Here is a 20,101-nt window from a genome sequence, read left to right on the forward strand (position 1 = left end):
TCCCCAGCGTTCGTGCACACTAAATGTTGATTTATCCTCAGCCTGTTAAACTGGCCAATCTGCATATGGCACATTTGTGTTTTGCCATGCAGGATGCACACACTGTGACAACATATACTATAATTATCATCTAAGTGTGACAGCAGAGCTGGAATCTTTTCACTTGTCTGCAGAGACCTGTGTGTGTGTGTGTGTGTATGGGTGGGTGGGTGTTACCATGTATTGAAGATGTCTCATCTGACAAAGGACTGATTTAATAGAACTATTTAATGTTGCCTGGTTTCATTGTAATGAACAAGTTCTTGACTCATTTTGGTCTCCTCAAAGGAGAGGAATAAGCTGGGAGTCACAGGGAGAGGGAACAAGAAGGAGACAGAGATCTGATTCGTCGCTGGCTATTTATGTTGCTGAAAGAAAGAGAATTTGGAGCAGGCCATTTAACTTAATGCTCTCTCTTCTTTGCTAACGGTCTGAAGATAATTAGTAATACTAATCAAAACACTTGTGTCTCCGCTCCCCTGGTGTGTCATCTTCCCCCAGGGCCACTGTAAACTGTCTACTGCTATGACGACCATTCAATTATTCCTTTTATGTTTTCAGTGGATATACGTGAGGACAGTCTAATGTATCTCCATTTTGCACTGTTTATTGTTGCTGCCTTAATGTCTTCAGTTATTTTTGTATACGAGCAAGTATCATTTGAAAAACACCACCATATATTCATGATTTGATTTGAATATATCGGCCAGTCTCAGTTGGATAAATGCAAATTGGAAAGAACCAGTAGCGTTAACAGGAGAACCATGCATTATAGTGAGTGATTAGTTGTTATTGGCTGAATAATTCTGTTAATTGTTGAAGAAATTAATCAGTTAATCAGCTGATTAACAGAAAAATTATTTTGATACTACTAAAACATCATCTAAGATTTAAAAATAGGCAAAGATAGACATACTTTTTTGCATTTGATATAATTTTAAATAGAGGCTAATGTTTATATTTGAATGCTTTATTCTTCAGTCTAAAATGTCAGGTAAGGGTGAAAAATGTCCATCACCATTTCCTAAAGAGTCCAACCAGCCCAGAAGCTGTTCTATTCATAATGATATAAAATGCACAACTTTGAGGCTGCGCTTTCAACAAAACACTACCAATAGAATGCTACCATGCTCACACTGGCATTACTGACATACTGATGTTTCACAGGTATATCGTGTTCATCTTCCTATTCTGACTAACAACTGACAATTTTAATATCTAAATGTCAAAGCAATCCATCCTGCAATTGTTGAGATGCTTCATTTTTAACCACAAAGGTCAACCTTTTGGTGCTGTTAGAGAAACATTGGGGGATCATCAAAGACTGCAGAATTCTTTCTTTAGGCACCGTGAACGCTAGTACAAAATTCCTTGCCGATCCATCCGTTCATCCATTTGCTAATATTGTCAGCGCTGGAGTCGTGCCCGGGAAACACTGGGAGACACTCATGGCCCTAACCACAAATCCAGTTTTCCCTACATGTTATGTAGGTACACTAAAACCGAGGTTAACTGCTTGAATCAAGTCAGAGTGTTCTTGTTAACTTGAGAAACATTAGAACAGGTGGGCTATAAAACCAAATATGATTAATTACAAATAATTTATCAAGCAATTAAGTGAAAGGGATTGGAAGTCAAAGACACAGTATATTGTTACAGTATATTATAACAGTATATAGGTGGTTTCTCTCCCTGTATCCATTGCATTGCGATTCTCTAATTGACAACTTAGTCTGGATTGTGTACACTGGCAAAGGGGATCAGAACAGTTATGTGTGACCTCATCTCAATAAATTACAGCCTGTCATGGATTCTAAATTAATTAGTTTGTTCTTACCTGAGAGCAATGAGTGGAATACAGTAGTGAAAAGCCCAATTTTACACATCTCTGATTAAATTATGTCAAATTACTTTTCAGAAATATTAGCCTGAAGAAGATTGTAAAATTTTACTGTTGTTTTCACATGAGGTGTCTCTAATGGTGTTGGAGCACGGCTTGTAGCCTTTTGGGCTGTGAACTTGTACTCTTGGATTTCACCTACAGGGCTATAGCTGGCCTGGAATCAACTCAAAGTCGATTCCTTCAGTGTGGTGTTCATTTTTTTTTTTTTTTTACATTTGTTATGTTGCATTTTTTATTTTCTTTTGCTTCCAACTCAGTGCAAGGCATTTTCACATTCACAAAGCGATGTGTTTTCAGGGAAAGCTATGTTGTTGGAGTAATGTTACTGCTGTCAGTGGATATTTAGTATTACCAAAGCAAAGCCAAAAACATTCTGTCTGTTTTGACCTGACAATACCCACAACACTATATTCTAAGGCAGACAAATTTAGGGACTAGCTGGTACAAAAATGGTAAAAAACAAAATATTTTGTTCACAAGCTAGCAAGAGAAAGAATGAAAGATTTACAGTTGTCACATGGATAGATGTAAGTGGGCACCGTACAGCGGCATGTGTGTCACTTTGTTTTGATGTTTAGCTTTCTAGTGACCAAAAATCAATGCACCTAGCAACTGCCAAGGACGAATTATTTATTCTTTTTATGTGAATGACGTGTCTGTGCTCAGTAGTAAGTCATGCCGGTGCCAGTAGGAGTAGCTCGCAATAATTTTTAACAGCAACAGCAGTTTCCTTTATGGTAATTTCACCTAAAATTGGAAAAATGTCAATGTTGTGTTTACTCCAAGTGTAGGTACTGACATGGTGCCAAAGAATTAATTTCCTTCACTTGAAAACGTTATTATTCATGAGTCAACTTTTGCAGCGATATCACTGATCATCCAAAAAGCTGTTGAGGGCTAAACCTGGATCAAAACAGGACAAGACAGTGAGAGTGGCTGTGACTAACAATCCCTGGAGAAAAAGCAACCTTGATGGGTTTCAGACAGTGTTGGTGTATGACAGGGTTTTTTGCTCTGTCCCTAGTGCCCTTATTCATGAAACCTCTTTCAAAAAACTCAGATCAAACTTGCTTCATGCTCCTTGTGCTTGATGATAGAAAATTATATATAAATAAAATATGAAAACTGAACGTGCTTGAAAGTTTTTGTGAGCTGTTGATTGCTGTATGTGAACAGTGTGTGACAACTGAAGAGGCAGCACGCATGTATTTATGTGGGAAAAAAAAGCTTGCTAATTTAAAAACCTCATGCATATTCAGATATTAAGGTAGGGCAGCCTTTCTCTTGAACATGTTTCAGAATGTTCCAGCTTTACTCATCTGTCACATACTTTGTACTGTGCAAGGACTCTACTGGGAGAGGGTTCATATGTTTTGCAAAAGACTCCTTTCAACATGCGCTCTTGGCAAGCGATCAGTCCCTTAGCCAACTCAGCTGTGATATGCATGCTGGAACTAGTGCATAATAAGAAAATGGTTTTAAGTGTGGAAAAATATCATTATTCTTCATTTAGCAATCTTCTAAACTCATCAGTACAAGTCCTACCATAGAGGATAGGGTGCTCCAGCAGCTGCTGTGATTACGTGCAATATGCACTCAGTGTGTGCGTGTATGCATAATTCAGTCGCACGTGTGTTTGCGTGCTTACATTTGTATGTGTCTGTGTGGGTGTGTGTCCCTATGAGACAGGATTAAATGTTGATAGAGTTTTCAGAGTAGAACCGATCTCTAGGAGAGACAGGGGGTCTCTGGGCTCTTAGTGCTGAGCTCCGCTTCTCCTCCTCCTTGGCATTTCCCTCCCACTCCTCTCAGCACAGTGCTTAAACACTGTATTCCCTCTATTCCCGATCACAATCTCTGTGGGTGTCAGACTTTAGAAACAGCAAAGTAAAACTGAAGTTTTGTGCACAGCAGTCTCTGTTGAGTGTGTGAAGAATGAATAGAGAGAATGAGAGAGAGAGAGAGAGAGAGAGAGAGAGAGAGAGAGAGAGCATGTTCCTGTCATATTTGAGGCCACTACATACCTGTGATGTTGATGTTTTTCATCACCTGATGTCCGTGGGAGAGTGAAGGAACATTGTTTTTTTCTTTTGCGCACAGAGCGAAATTGCAGAGACAAGCAGACATTACCTTGCAAAGTCAAGACCCAACATTTGCGATGTGTATTGACGTATTGATTTGCCTTGGCAGCTATTGGCAGAGGGAGTAAGGAGAATAGGGCCATGTGTGCAGGTCCACGGGAGCTTGGTGAGATCCAGGCAGCATTATGCACACCAAGAGAATGAGGCTTAGCATATATTGAGTGTTTATGCTGCAGAATAGAAAGTGTGGAGCACCTTTGCTTAAGCTCACTGACTGTTAAATTGGGCTTAACTAAAAATCCCTCTTACACAAACAGAAAGTGATCCAGGGTTTCTCTCCCTCTCTCTCTTTTTTTTGCATGAAATCTTTTTCATGCGGCCTTTTTGCAAAACACATTCTTTTTTTTTTACTGACAGGATGAAAATATGCGGTTAAATGTGTATTTGAAAGAGATGAAGAAAGAGAGGGAATATGACCCAAAGATGAAGGATAATGTGTTGAGAGAGGTGATCTAGAGGAGAGTGAAGGATATCCATTGTTTGTCTTCTTAAGGGCAGGGCACACATGGGGGACAGAGCTGGAGTGTATGTGGATTAGAGTGAGGCTCTGTTCTGAATATATAACCAACCCAAGGTCTCCCCTCCTCTCTTCTCTTCTCCTATTGTATAAGGACCAACAGAGGAGTTGTGAGAGTTGTGAATTATTAATGTTCTTAAAAGTATTTTTACAGGACATCTCTCTGATGCGACCAGAGAACAAGAATAACATAAAGCAAATATGTAGGTCTCCAGTATTTGTTGCCTTATATGAAATGGGTCCAAAGCAGGATGATGATGTTGGTGATGCATTTTTCATGGCTTGGTTATGAACCGCAATTTGAAAAACACATCTCAGGGTATATTTTAATACATATAATAGATATGAAGTTCTGTAAATATAAATGTATAATAAATTACTTATGTGTATAATAAATTAATTTTAAAAATCTATAAATCTATAAATGAAATGCAATATTTTTTCTATATATGAACAAAACCGTGAAATGTCTTCCCTTTGAAACTGGAACAGTGTGTCATTAACTGGATTTCATACGAATGGAAAATCAAACAGACTAAATGATCAAACAGCACAAATATCAAATACACAAACAATCATTTGTGTAGCTACTGTACACTGCTCCCTTAGCTTAGATTGTATTGTTATATATGTCTTAAATTTAAACACCTTAAGTATTTCTGTGCCATGCATTTTAATCTGCTCACTGCTCTTGTTTGCTGTCAATTATGACCTTAACATGGTAAATCACTGTTTTGTCTGTGAAGAGCACGCAAATAGAATGAGAAAGAAGAAGAAGTAACATGACCAATTATGTCAAACTGTTTTTTTCCCAGTGTACCAAAGGACAAATAGCATATTTTAACTGAACCTAGCCCCTAACTGAACTCTTACTGATAAGAGTGTGAGCAAATGATTGTGTTCGATTTGGAGCTCGGCGCATGCTGCTCGGGAGTGATTTAAGCTCGATGACGAATGTTACTGCACACAGATAAAATGTGTATGTGAATTGGTGCACAGGGTTATTCTCTATGTAACCCTGACTGCTAAGGAAATGCACAAAAACAAATGTCTGAGACAGGGTAGCTCTGGGCCCCCACCCCACACACACAGAGCTCTATCAAATAGAGATAGATTTTAAATTTATATTATATTTTATTTTCTTGCCAAGAGTTAGATGGAACTTTAGCCAGCTCCCAGACTCTATAGTAAGTGTATTTTCTGAAAATGTTGTTTTAAAGCCATAATCACAGATCAGCACTGTTTTTACTCTCAATATCCAAAGTGGGAAGAATTGCCTTATGCATGCAAGACTACCACAGCAAAGCACTGTGGCTTCATTTGAACCCACTGCTCTGCTTCTGTCCTTGTCCAAGCAGACGTCATGCATTTAAGCAGGGACGTGGCAGGAGAAGAATTCACACATACCCCTTCATCTCATATTAGTGCCTTCCATATCCCTCACTGCAAATGCACATATGTACTTGAATTCACACAGTGACATAGGTTGAGAAACTCACACTAACACATGCACATGTAACACATTGCAGTTAGGTGTCAGCTGGTGCTGGAGGGCTGATGATAAGACACAGCTTACCCCCAACTGAGCAGGCATGACTTAGCCTGAGTTTTACAACCAGCCGTATTGATTTACTCATTATCTTCTTCACAGGCGACCCCCCTGTAGGGGATCAAAGGCCATATCTCTGTTCTGTTCTATTCTATCCTGAAAAGATAAAGCTTAAAGAGTCATTTCACCAATTCACAAACTGACTCACTGGCAGCCATGACTTGGTGAATATGGTATCCAATCAGTCACCTGACTAATTAAACAGTTAAGCCACACACAGCAGTTCTAATCCACATAAAAATACAATAACACATCAATAATTCATACATTACACTTATTGTAAACACCAAAATGACTATAACATTCCACCCTCTAATTATTGTTGTTCCAGGTCAAGTTCTGAAATGCAATTTTTTTTTAATGCTCTGAGCACCCACTGAGGTAGCAACAGACGTTTCTGTTAAACATATCTAATCTCAGCAAGTGGGAACTACCTGCATAGCTATTGGAAAATGCCCCCCACCCCCCCGTGTCAGATGAGGAACAAAAACAGCTCAAAGGACGCGCAGTGCGTCCAAATTCACAGCCCTTCTTCTCTGTTGAATTACTCCCGAGCTACTCATCACAGCAGGTGTAACGCATATCACACGAAACTGCACAACCTGTCAGCACTTGTCTGTGGGTTCAAGTGTTTGAGAGAGAAAAAAAGAACTGAATTTACCTCAAATTTCATCATAGTTACAGTCTGCATAGCGCCCTGGTTCTTCTGCGCACCCATCACTGTCGTCTGAATTACACGCGAACCTGCGATCGCACAGATAAGGAACTCATATCTGAAAGAGCAGAAACGGAACTTTACGATGGTAGATCTCCATCCCCAAAGATCTCCAAGTGAAAAAAAAACTCCGTCACTAATTTCTTCCTCACCTGTTTTACACTTCTACCTACCAGGCGCAACAGAACTTACCGATTCCGAAACTATCACGTGTTTCTCTGTGACAAAACATGTCCATAATCAGGTTATGAAATTATAATTTTTTGCATGGTGTCCAACATAAGGCTGACATTGCATCTCACTTCGAATGATAAAGAAACACTTTTTTTTTTTTGCTTGTTGCTTCTGTTTGCAGTGATACAAGAGTTGTCAAACGAAGAGCTGAGGTCACCGGCGCACGTGGGCTGCCGTAAATGCGCGTGCACAAAAGCAGTCGCAGCTGACGTTCAGGTCAGGTCACAGTCGTACAACAGAAAGTTCAGAGTAAGGGCAGAGAGAAGTATACGGATACAGCTACACTGTTCTAATTTTCTGTTCTGTGAGATGTGTAAGGTGTACAAGTTGAATGATTGTTTCAAATAAAGCATATTTTTTTATCAACAATAAAACAATGACATTTATTTCAGTAAAAAAAAAAGAAAAAAATGGTATTAATTCCCATCTGGCACAGAAAGATTCCCTACACAAATATGAAGAGATATGTCTACTGGTGGCGGTGGTGGTGGTGCAGTGGTTAGCACTGTCGCCTCACAGCAAGAGGGTTCCAGGTTTGAATCCTAGGTCCTGAGTTTACATGTTCTCCCTGTGCCTGTGTGGGTTTTCTCCACACATTAGGTTAATTTGCTCCTATACAAAGCCCCTCAGTGTGGATGGCAGCTTTTCATGGTGAGACACATGCAAAAATGTAATTTTTTTTTTATCTATATAAAAATGTTTATAAAATATATGCAAGTATTAACACATAAAATGATGCCAAATCCAGATAGTCTAGATTGGAAAAAATCCAATGCACAGCATGTATAGATGGCACTTGTGAGTAAAGGTGAAATTGCCCAAAAAATAGCCTAAGCCTCCAAGGGTTTACAAATCCATGTGCAAGTGCAGACAGTTTAGTAAAGTTTGCACACAGCTTGACATTCCATGGTCACTGATCATATATCACGATCTTCACGACGATATGTCGGAAGCTAACGAACAGATACCATAAATGGGCCTTGGGGTGAAAGCCTTGCAGCAGTTAAGAAGAAGTGTTTTCCAATTCATTGAGTAGCTTTCAGTCATGTTGGAAATCATGTGGTGTGTTCAAAAAGGACCTTGTGGTGAGATTATTTTGTAATTTATTCTATTCTTTTAGAATTTATTTTTTATCTGTTCTGTTCTATAACTTCTAAAGTTTATTGTTTACCTTAGAAACAGTATTCAAAGTAACATTATCACTACAAGGTCCTTTGAGGAGCTGTTCTGAGTTTCAACCATATCAAAACCTTCATCGTGACAGATTCAAAAGCTCCAAAAAGCTATTACGCGTGCTGTGTTTTCAGAGTTTTTTGGAAACAACAAAAACAATCTTGCTACAAGATCTTTTTTGCAACTATTCTGGAGCTTTGTCATCTGCAAATGACAGTTATGATGAAATGACACAGTATATTTTTATTGACTCTTTGCTTTAAAGATGAAATCTTTAATCTTAACCTTTGAAACAGTGGCTGACAAACAGTCACATGACCATCATCATGATGATAATCACGACATGGGCTATCTTCTGTTTTATTCAGTTTTAGTCCAATCCAGAGGAAAACCTCCATCTGTCTCTCCATCGTCCATTTTTTTACATTATATGGATGTTGATGCATACATTGACAGACTCAGCTCGAGAATCAATGTGATATTTCTTTGTTTATGCTGATGGTATTAACAGTCAGCACAAATCACATCAGGAAGGAACTGTGTCATTGTGCAATAATTGGAATTATGCAAATAGTCAGAAGGCAGCACTTTGTAATAACCACACTTATTCATAAATTTCCTTTTTTATTATTAGTTCACTCTAAGGCATGGGCTGGCTTTTTATCATTTATGTGGTATTCATTATTTTCTGTCACCACCTTATGTTGCTTTTATTGCCGACTTGTAAACAGAAGGACATGAAAAAAACAAGTGCATTCTATTGAACAATGAGCAAGGAAACAAAGTTAACAGTCAAAGAAGCTTTTCATGCATAAGTGTTGATTTCTCTGGGGAGGATCAGCAGGCACTTTTTCTCTCCCTCCCAATTCGATCCGCTCCTGCACTGCTGTAAAGTTAGGCTCTGAAGAGACGGAAGAGAAATCCATACGTGTCTCTGTCGGGCCATTGATATTCTCCTTACTCCCTTCTTTTTCCTCCACACCTCCATCACCCCATCTCTCTGTCTCTCTTGTTCTTACTTTCTCAGTTGGTCCGTGGTGGCCAATCCATCCTCACGCCCTCCACTGGCCAGGTCAGGACATCTAATATCCCATGAATTCACACTTTCTCTGCCTCCCCCTCTGCCTGCACCCAAGTAACAGCCCCACCAACCCACCCACCTCCTCCACTCCCACTCTGTCTTTACTGTCCTCCAACTTCACATCAATCTTACAATCCTCTTCTTTTCTCTTTTCACCTTCATCACCTTCTCTCTCGCTCTCTCTGCTGTGAGATGGCTGGCGTGTAATTCCTTTCATCTACAGCTCTGCCATTATTTCCCCTCTAAGCACATGAAGAATACTCACCTGCAGATAAAGGATTTTCCCACTCACTTCCACTTGTGACCTCAAAATTGTCAGAGTAATTAGAAGAGTTTTATTTTCCATCACTTGTCTGTGACACTCTGAGGCTTCTGCTTTATAAATGATTTTTAAGAGCACTTTAAAAAAAATAAATATAGAGATAGACTCAGTGGTACAAAGAAAGAAAGAAAGAAAGTTTGTAAAGTTGGTTGCATTTAGAGTCAGCAGTGCACAAGCTAAATTGAAACAGGGACAGTATAGGCTGTGCTTGGGGGGCTGTGTATATACAGTACCATTTTGGTCTAGCTGATAGATAGTCATAAACCTAATTTATCATGGGAGATGAAAACAGCATGTTTTTGCGGCTGGGAAGGAAAGGCCTGTACTGGATTGTGTTAAAAGCACTAGAAAGATCAAAACAAAACACTGACAGAACTATATGCATTTCTTAAGTATGTGTACACTTTTGAAGCATAAAAGTATGGCATTCTTAGCACTAATTTTGGCCTGGTAAACATAATTGCCTGCCAAAATTTAAAAATGCTCTGAAACAATCCCATCAAAAGTTTCCATTCCACATGAAGTGAAGGAAACTTTGTACAGGACTGTTTTTGTGTAAGAGGACAGGACAGATGTAAACAAATAGTAGTCTTCTATGACAGCATCTGCTGTTAGGCTTTCCTATGATTGCTTTTTACTGTAGCTATCCTTTTGGTCATGCTGTGCCTAACCCCATTCTGTCACAGCAAAACCCCACTGAGAGCAGTGCATGGTGGTAAAAATTAATGTGCAATTTAATGTATACATAAACTCACACCTGGACTGGCTGGTCGTATTACTGTAACTGGAAGGTTGCTACTATGGGATGGTTTAGATGCATTGCTTTACTGCAGCTACTTTCTCTTGGCCTGACATGCAGAGGAAATTAAACTGTTACACACTGCCACACACAATCTTGGGCCATTTCCAGAGAATGAATTAGAAAATTAGAAAGAAAAGAACTATGTTAAGTACAATTACACAGCTCAGACCTGACTTGGACGATACATTTCTTGTGTTGGTCAGCCTTTTAAAGTTTAAAGACTTAAATTGGCTTGCAAAATTTCCCTTTTACTGTTTTTTGTCATGCAATTAGCTATTGTGAAAGGTGATAACATTCAAATGTAGAACCTTTTGAGAGAAGGGGTCAAACTCTTCTGCATGAGTTGGAAATTAAAATTCTGCACAGAGTCACTGAGGCTTTTTATTTTTAAAAGCACCATGAAAACTTCAGTCACCCCCCTCCCCTGCTCCTAAAAAAAGGGGTGCATCTTTTAATTACTGACATAGAACCAATTTGCATCGAGCATGTCTCCCAACAGATAATGATAATCATTATAATTGCTTGAAGCGTTTGTTTCATGCAGCAAAAGCAATAATGTTCACTCAGATCTCCTGTAATAAAGGCTCAGTACTTGGCTTCCTCCAAGCTGTTATACAGTGACTGGACGTGAATAATCATTAGTGAAATTGAAATGCAGGGGTAAATACATGGCTGTGTCTGTCCTCTCCTCGGTACTGCCTGTCTCTTTTTGTCAGTCCCTGGTTACAGCACCAGAGACTGATCAAAGACTGACTATGATTCACTCTGAATGATCAAGGAGAAGAGACAGGGAGCTCTGTGATTACTGAACATTGACGTTGTATCAATTTCAATGATTCCACAATATGCGGCTGTCACGCACAAGGTGCATTATGCACTCTGCTTAATCACCTGTGATCCAGTCGTATGGGTGTTACTGATCACAAGAGATATTCTTGCATTTTCCATGAGAAAGAATAAATTTTGTGATCAAAAGTGCCACTGGCTCAAATCCAGTGATTGTCTTGAAAGATCAGGGTTGGAGATGTGAAAGAGGCATGCTTTCTTCTTTGTAACGGCTATAGCTGCCCTGTTTTCAAAGCAATAGTTTAATAATTTGAGAAGCCTGTTTTTTCACTAACTTGCCAACAGTTAAGATAAATATCACTCTTACTTTATGCCTGGCAAATATAAGGCTATATTCAGTAGTGGATTAGCTTAGCTTAGTATCAGGTAATGGAAACAGTGGAAACAGGTTGTCTGGCTGTATGGCTGTGTGATCCATACTAAAACCAAAGAGCAAAAACAACAACAAGGTTATGGTTTAACATGGAATGATGTTTCATGTATCTTTTTTCTTGACTAGGAGCAGCAGCTGTTTCCTGTCTCTATGCCAAGGTGAGTTAACTAGCTGCTGGACAAAGCCTTATTACAGATATGAGCGTGGTAGGCCCATTAAGCTTCTCTTAAATAGGCCCCTCAGCAGGAAAGCAACTACAAATATTTTGCCAAAGGTAGACCAACTCATTAAAGTGAGTAAGTTCACCCAAAATAGCCCCAATAGAGTTGCCTAACAGCTAACAGTAAAATAGCATTGTGAAGATGGGAAAACAGAATAACACCCTGGTTCTACCATCAGGAAACAAATACATCTACCAGCCCTTCTCAAGTTCACTAATATAATGTTTGTTTAATCCTTTCACAAGCAGTGTAAAATGTTTTCCAGCTAAGCTAAGATAAACTAATGGTAGGTGCAGCCTTACAGAGCTAAACTGAATCTGTAACTACCAGTTAAAACCCCACAAATATCTGTCACATGTCTAGATAAGAAGGGTAACTTTTCTATTTCTGTGCACTTTTTAATGGACAGAAAAAAGGGGTCCATGGATAAGTGTAATAATAACATGACATAATAACAGGGAAGAGGAAACTTTGTAAACATTTTTAGATAGCGACAGAGATCATTGATAAAAAATGAGAAAACAAACTTGGTGAAAACCAAGTTATAATGACACAAGTTTTACCTGTGTTGCTGTGCTTGCAATTTGTCATGGCATTTTTATTTTTTGTGTGTTCGTAAAGCAATTGTTTTTTTCTTAAAATCACAAAGGCTTTGGTTTCTAATAGCAGGAGCTGCAGCGGATGCTGTAGCATCTTTCAGAGTGAAAGAGGAAAGGAATGTTGGATGAGAGATTACACTGAGTTACAGAAGCTAGTGGAGCAGAGACTTGCTCAGATGCAATGACTAAAGCTCTCTGTATTTCCCATATATACAAGGTAGATGGTAAACTTCTCTTCATATACAGTATTTCGCATACAGGGGAATGAAGTTGCATTTCTTCAGTTGTATGGTTTTAACATAATAATAGCAATAGAACAACAAACAAAGAGAGATACGCATATATAGTGAGATCAGTTTTACCTAATTCTTGCCAAAGAAGCAAATATATGTTCTCAAATGACAAAGTAGTTCATGAGGCCAGAAACCCAGAAATGTTCTAATTGATTTGCTTAGTGCTTAACTGCAGAATAGCAGGGCTATTTTAGAAATATGTAAATAATCTATTCTTGACAACATCCAAGAAATAACAATATATTTTTAGTCAAACAGAATTTAAAAATAAAAAAAGAAAGATTCAAATATTTTTATTTGCAACCACCCAGTGAAATGGATTTAGTCGTCACAGCATGCGTGTTGTGTGGCATGAGGATCACAGCACTGCCACAACAGAGATGTGAGGTATGTTATTTCAACAGGAAAAAGTGGTTCTCCTGAGATGACTGAGCCGTTTTGTTTTGGCTCTGGTCTAGCAGTTTACTGTGTTCTACAGGTACCATGAATAAAACATTGAGACCTGTTAGAAGAGGCACCTTGGCTAGGGGGTCAACTGTCCGACTGCAGCTAGAGCATAGAGGAGCACCCCCTCGTGAGAAGTGTGCCAAATAGCTGCCGTTTGATAGAAAAAGCTGCAGGGGCAGGACAGTGGGAGATTGGGTGCAGATTTAAAGCCCCATGATGCATATCCACAGGTAGGCTGCTACAGGGTAATACCCTTTGAGGATTACATCAATATTGCAGCTAAACTTGTAATCATACACTGAGGCCACGCTCCGGATCTATCTGGATAACCTTCAGTCCCATCAGAATGAATTTCCTTAGCCACAATGGAACTTTGTGGAATTATTCATAGGGGAGGCTGATGAACATCACAAAACATTTGAATTTAATCTCAGTATGCATGACAGAAGCTGAATTTTCAAAACAAAACAGTGAATGTACTTCTTGAACACATGAAAATGCAGTTTAAAAACGCTACTGTATTGTGTTGTTATATAGCATGACCGGCTTAATCACTGAGCCTGTGAATCAACAGAGTGTATTTAAAGCCCTCATCTCAGGCATGAAGCAAGCCGAATGGATTCAAGATACAATCCCATAACTTTCACTGCCGCTTAATTGCAGGACTACTCCCTTGATTAACTCTCTGTCTTTCTCCCTCTCTCTCTCTGTCCCTCTGGGAAATCATGCCATATAGGACATGACTGACAGCTTGCAGTTTATCAACAGCTGCCGAAAGCTCCTCTATATTATAGCAGATGTTCTCTTAAGGATTAAATCTTCCTAAATATGAGCAATATGTGATCCTCTCAATTACTGTAATTCTCCCTGTTAAGACTTGATTAACTAATTAAAAGTTTTGTTTTTTTTCAGTGACCATCACAAGTAGCTGCTGCACACTCGCCAAGAGAAAAATGCATGCAGCAAAGGATTTAAGTGCTTCTAAGTACAGAGCAGAATATGATGGTTTGGAAAATGTTGGGCTGTGTGTCCTCCTGTGTGTGGTTTTCGATCAGCAGATTTCTGTTACAGCTTGAATTTAGTCTGTTTTATAGTTGGACCTGGAACCTACATTTCCCATTGTGCAACCAGACTCTTTTCATTCGTCTGCAAGCTCAGCTTCCTCACAGTTATGTTGACTTGACAAGGCTCCTTCAGAGCCACAGAAGACCTTTTTCAACAGTTTTAAGTGTCTGATTAGTACTCTCCATCACTATTAAACTGACCTTTATATGTCAGTTCAGTGGAGATCTTCTGTTAATGTTGCATCTGGTGGAGATGGAGCTCCTTTTAACTACTTGATATACTACTGTGTAGTTTAATATGCATCACTTTTTATGAGCTGATTATTGTGTATGAATATTCTGTGTAGTAACTCGTAACTACGAGCTGTCAGATGACTGTAGTGGAGTAGAAGAAGAAGTGAAGAAGCAAAAAATGAACATATCGGTACTTAAGTAAAGTTCAAGTATTGCAAAAATGTACTTGAGTAAATGTTTCTAGATACTTTTCACTGCTGCTGCTGAGGTAGCTGCTGGATTAGGCTGCCATAGTCCTTAAGAAATGTCAAGACTGTGAGATTCAGCATGCAGAGAAATAAATAACCAGGTTTCTCACATTCCACCTTAACGTCATTCCATCAACATCAGCATTAGTATCAAAATATAGTACCAATGGTAAAAGTACTCATTATACAGAATAGTGCGGTAGCCTAGAGAGCTCAACACACTGCAAGTTCAGAAAACCCATGCAAATAGACAAAACATCAATTTGACAACAAGATAAATGTGAGTGGTGAGATTAGTCCTTTAAATAAGTCCTGTAAATAAGGGATAATTTTGGCTAATTTTGTTTAAACAGCCCTAAAAATGTTCTGAAGTGGCAGGAAAAAAAACTAAAAGGCATTTTGTGGTCAATCTGGCTGTAATCTGTACATATACAAATGGTGATGATGGCTAACAAAAAGCTATGGTTTCATTTTGTTTGACGCAAACTTTAGGTTTAACTGCCTTGAATGGACTGTAGTGGACGGTGTCTGTCTTCAGCTGCTAGGGGTCTCTCAGTTAAGACAATAACAGGATGGAGTTTGATGCCATGAATCTTGGGAATTGTTGTCTTCACTGTGAAACAACCACCAGTGAAATCTAACGGGACTCAGGCAGAGAGAGACAGGTGACTACATGAAACACACTATCACTCTGAATAAAATGAAATTCTCTGGGTTTGACACAACTTAACAAAATCTATATATTATTAAAATAATACATTACAAAGGTAAGGTACAAAGAAATGCAACATATTATCTCTGTGAGGATTATTTTTCTGTTTATTCCTTGTTTGTATCTTTTTCTCCTCCCTGTACTTTTTCTGCCTTATTTTTTCCCTCCTCCTAGCTCCTGTGTTTGTATGTGGTGTGTGTATTACCCGTGCCAGTCTGGAGCTTAGCTGGATGGTCCCTGTCCTCCTCCAGTCACCTGTCCTTCGGCACACCTATTCCATATCCTGGCCGATCAATTCCACCCCTGTCTGCTACTACTTAAGGACTGGTCTTTCCATCCGACAGCCCCTGGATCATTCTGTTTGTTCAGTGCTATGCACATCACTTTTGTTTTTGCTTCCACTTTTTGGACAAGTTGACTAACCCATGTTTTTTGTATGTTTGTTCAGGTTCACTGCCTCTGTTCTGCCCTGTTAGCCCTGTCAGCTCCAGTGTGTCTTTGTGGATTTTCTGTTTGGACTGTTTGTACTTTTTCATCTTTGACCACATGCACTCACTTACCGCCTGGCGATAATACTGGACTGTTTGTTGAACTACTCAGAGAAATTGAACTTGATTTGGTGCTATAAATCATGTAAATCATTTCTCAGTAAAACTTATTATAAACTTATTCCTGTCGTCTGGTGTCTGCTTTGGGGTCCTTTTTCTGGTGAAACTTAACAATCTCTGTAATCGGAAAACAGTCAAATCAACTTCAAATAAAGAATAAGATGATTTAAATACTTTCTGTTTCATATTATTATTACATTCTAAAAGACAAAATGTAAGTATTCACTGAAAGAAACTGAATGTCTTTTGCCTCAGGCAACATATTGTACAGTATTTTGCAGTAACAGCAGAAATCGCACCACTAACTTTTTAATTACACCCTTGAGAAGTGCAGTTGACCCTGTACAGAGATGTCTGTCTGTCTCAGCACGGGCTCCCCAGGCCAACCTCAGGTCATCCCGTTCGCCCCAGACCCTTGAGATCTTCCCCTCAATGAGATCTGGAGTGCTGATGGAGTCTGGAGGTGTGACCCATGAAGTGGTCCACCCTTTCCCTATTTGAAACTAAGGACCCTCTCCTTCTCTAATTTAATCCTCTGAGCTTTGAGACTGAAGTAGACACATTACACATACACACACACACACACATGTGTGCGTGCACATGCTTCTTTTCTGTGGCATTAAGTGAACTCTGTGGAGTCTATACAGATGTATTTGTATTTGTGTACTTTTTGATTCTGTGGAAATTTGATTTAAGATATGTTTTTACTGTATTTTATTTTTGTCTTTACTACATCTTTCTGTGCCTTCTTGCACCTGCCTTGCAGGTAAATGTAATACGTTAGAGGTTAAGCTGTGAATGTACATGATGTGTCATAGAAGAATAAAAACAGGTTGTTTTTCTCCCTCAGTATCCTGTTCTTGTCAGTATTCATCTCTTGTAAATCATCATGAGGGTGACAATATGCATGGATTTACAATATGCAGAGTTATATGGCTGTTTGTGTGTGCATGCATGCATTTGCATCACTTTTGTATCTCTGGATAAATCCAGGCACTCACCTTTGTTTATGAATGTCATTTCATGCATACGACTGTGTGTTTATGTTACAGACCAAACGTATTTGCATCCAAGTTTTACTGCCATTCAAATCATTTATTCACCTCCCGGCCTACAGAATGGCTTCTGGCCTGCAGCTTTGTACCAGCAGCTGGGTTGCACAGCTTTCCCCAGGCTTCCCCCGCAATCTCTTGCTCTTTATCATGCATGGCACACTGCTGGACTACTGCAGGCCCAGAACACTTCATCACTGGAGCCTGCAGAGAGAAGCAGAGACAGACTGGAAGATGGGCTCAGGGTTCAAGAAGACCCCTATTACGATAGGATATCCCATAGGCTTGCTGGCTCAGCTCAGAGCTTTTTGCCCCAGTTTCAAATATAAGTATGGTGCAAAATAGGATGTCCATGTTTTAAGACTATTGGCAAATTGCTTGGTGATAAGGTTACAAATCAACTTCATTTTAATTCACTCAAACCAGCAGGCGTTTCCCTCCTTAAATTCCAGCCTGAGGGGATATCTTCAGCTAACAGCCTTGTGTAGTGGTTTCAGCACAGAATTCTGTCAGAGGACATCTCCACTGAGAAAAAATGTCGAGTTGAGACAGAGGGGAGCGGAGGAGGGAGACTGTTTCCTGGTGTCAGCTCTAACTGGGCTGGGAGTATTTTAGTTTCTCTCAGGTACACTGATATCATCCCTGACTGCCTGCTGTGGAGAGAAACAGTTGCACCGATGTGTCAGCTTTAAGTGGGTAGGGGAGTTTTGTCACCGATCAGCTATCAGCATCTCACAGAGACTCTTCACTGAGGTGTTCTCTGAGCCCTCTGCATGCGGATCTCAATTCCTGCCCCCCACCCCTCTATTTTTATTTCTCTTCTTTCAATCTTTGTCTACTTCTGTCCCTTTATTTCCTTCCCTTTCAGTGTTTCCTCTCTCAGGAGAGTGAATAAGCTCTTTCAGTATCGTGGATAATGGCTGCTCTCTATAATATAACTGTCTGTCCAATTCATCAGGTCTGACCTTCAGGGTGCATCTTGATGAGAGCTGAAGGTAATCACCACTCCACTCCATAACGCCAGTATAAAAAAAATACCCATAGTGGTGAAAGACTATAATCAAACCAAGCTTGCATCTGATGTGTTCATTTGATCTGATATGATTGTTACTGGGATGATACAGACAGATTAAGTATTGACTGTTTCTGTATTAGGAGTTATTCTATACACTCTGAAGCCTCTCATTTAATTTAGATGGAATAACTTTCACTGAATCTGAAGCTAGTCCTTGAGAACGCTTTGATATTCAACAAAGCACAGCAAAATTAATTTGTCCATGTTTCCAGAACGTATATTAAAGGGTTACAGTGTCCCTGCAGGCATGGGGACTGGAGAGAAAAGTGGTGGCTGTGTAGCAGTGAAGGCCTATCTCTACAGAGACTTGTCTATTGTCTGTCTGTACGTCTGTTCTGCTCACTGCCAAGCTGGCAGAGAGACAGAAGCATGAGCAGAGTCGCTGCCTCATAAAGGACATTCTCTATTCGCTCCTGGCTCTGGGCTGCCGTTCAACCGTAGGCAGACTTCTTCCTGCATGTGTGGGCAGAACAACTCTACATCATCTGTTGGTTTGAATAGACAACTCTTTGTAGAGCGGCTTAGTGTATGTTTGTCAGAGACCCAGCCAACACATGTTTGACAGTGATCAAATATTTGTGGTGTGTGTGGAACCTCCTACTCAAAGCAGTAAAGGGTAGCTCCATCAAATCAACATGTATCAGTTTTAAGGAATGAAAATGATGAAAAACAGGTGATGGGCTTGATGAGCAATGGCCTGTTGTCTCATAGCTGCATTTATTATTTTCTCTGGGGGTGCACACACAGGTGCAACAGCACATTCACCTTTTAGTATTTCAACTTTCCTAAATCCTGATGATCAGGAGACCTAATGACAGAAACATGATTATTCTGGTGCATACAAAGTTAGGCTTAATAGAAAGTAACATGGTCACTGTGTTAGTGAACATGTCCATCTCAGTCGGTGAAGAATAATTTCTTCCCCTAGAATGATCTCTGATCGTACAGACAGGAGTCTTCTATCTCTGAGCTAATGAAACCACCCTGACACATCATTCTCCCAACACTAACTTTTATCTCCTGTCCTCCTGCAGACTGCAGTAAAATGACCATTATTCTTTCTATGAGCGCCCCCACCCCACCCCCCGCGTGTGTGTTTATGCCTATTGCCTATGTACGTGTGAACAGCCCTCTCTATTCATCAAGATGTCACCTGTAATGGCTGCTAAATTAACCATGTGTTTCAGGGAGCGAAGCTGGCTTGATAAATCTCTCTGTTGCAGGAGGTGTGTGTGGTCCACTCCCATCCACCTCTACCATGACCTTTTTGAGGTGGAGGATTCTCTGCTAACTGGTGCTCCCTAACAGCACCTCCACTGGAAAAGATGTTTTAACACATGGTCAGCTGATCAACTGAATGCAAACATGATGATAAAGAGAAAACAGGAATTCCTGGTTCTGTTCCACAAATAAGACAACCTTATTCAAATTCACATTTACATATGACTCTAAATTAACCCCTACAACTTGATCTCAGTCAACAGTACTACATGTCATGCTACACAGGGTGAGCTAACAAGGCTTGACGTCATCTTAAATTTCAGTTTAAGATATGAGTATGATTTTGTTACTTTACAAGTTTCAAACCTAATCAACCCAACTTGCAAATTACACAAGTATGATGTGGCAACATCAAGCCTGCACACACTCTGAGGATGTTAGGAAAGATGTAAAGCAGTTTCCATGGCAATGGTGTGTGTCTAAAAGTGTCATAAGGCACCAAGAAGAACTACCGTGGACGAGTGTTGTGCTTGTTGGTGAACAGATCAACTTACTCCTTCCTGAATCAGCTC

General features: G+C 39.7%; 1 long non-coding RNA gene across 1 annotated transcript; it reads right to left on the reverse strand.

The window, feature by feature from the left end:
* Positions 1-5,678: 5,678 nt before the first annotated feature.
* On the reverse strand, positions 5,679-7,428 carry LOC124068571. The gene is made up of 3 exons (XR_006844939.1): positions 7,117-7,428; positions 6,871-6,982; positions 5,679-6,043 (listed from the first exon to the last, which is right to left on the reverse strand). It is a non-coding gene; the product is annotated as an uncharacterized LOC124068571 (long non-coding RNA).
* Positions 7,429-20,101: the final 12,673 nt, after the last annotated feature.

The sequence above is a fragment of the Scatophagus argus genome, chromosome 12 (genome assembly GCF_020382885.2).
Source record: "Scatophagus argus isolate fScaArg1 chromosome 12, fScaArg1.pri, whole genome shotgun sequence".
Lineage (NCBI taxonomy): Eukaryota > Metazoa > Chordata > Actinopteri > Scatophagidae > Scatophagus > Scatophagus argus.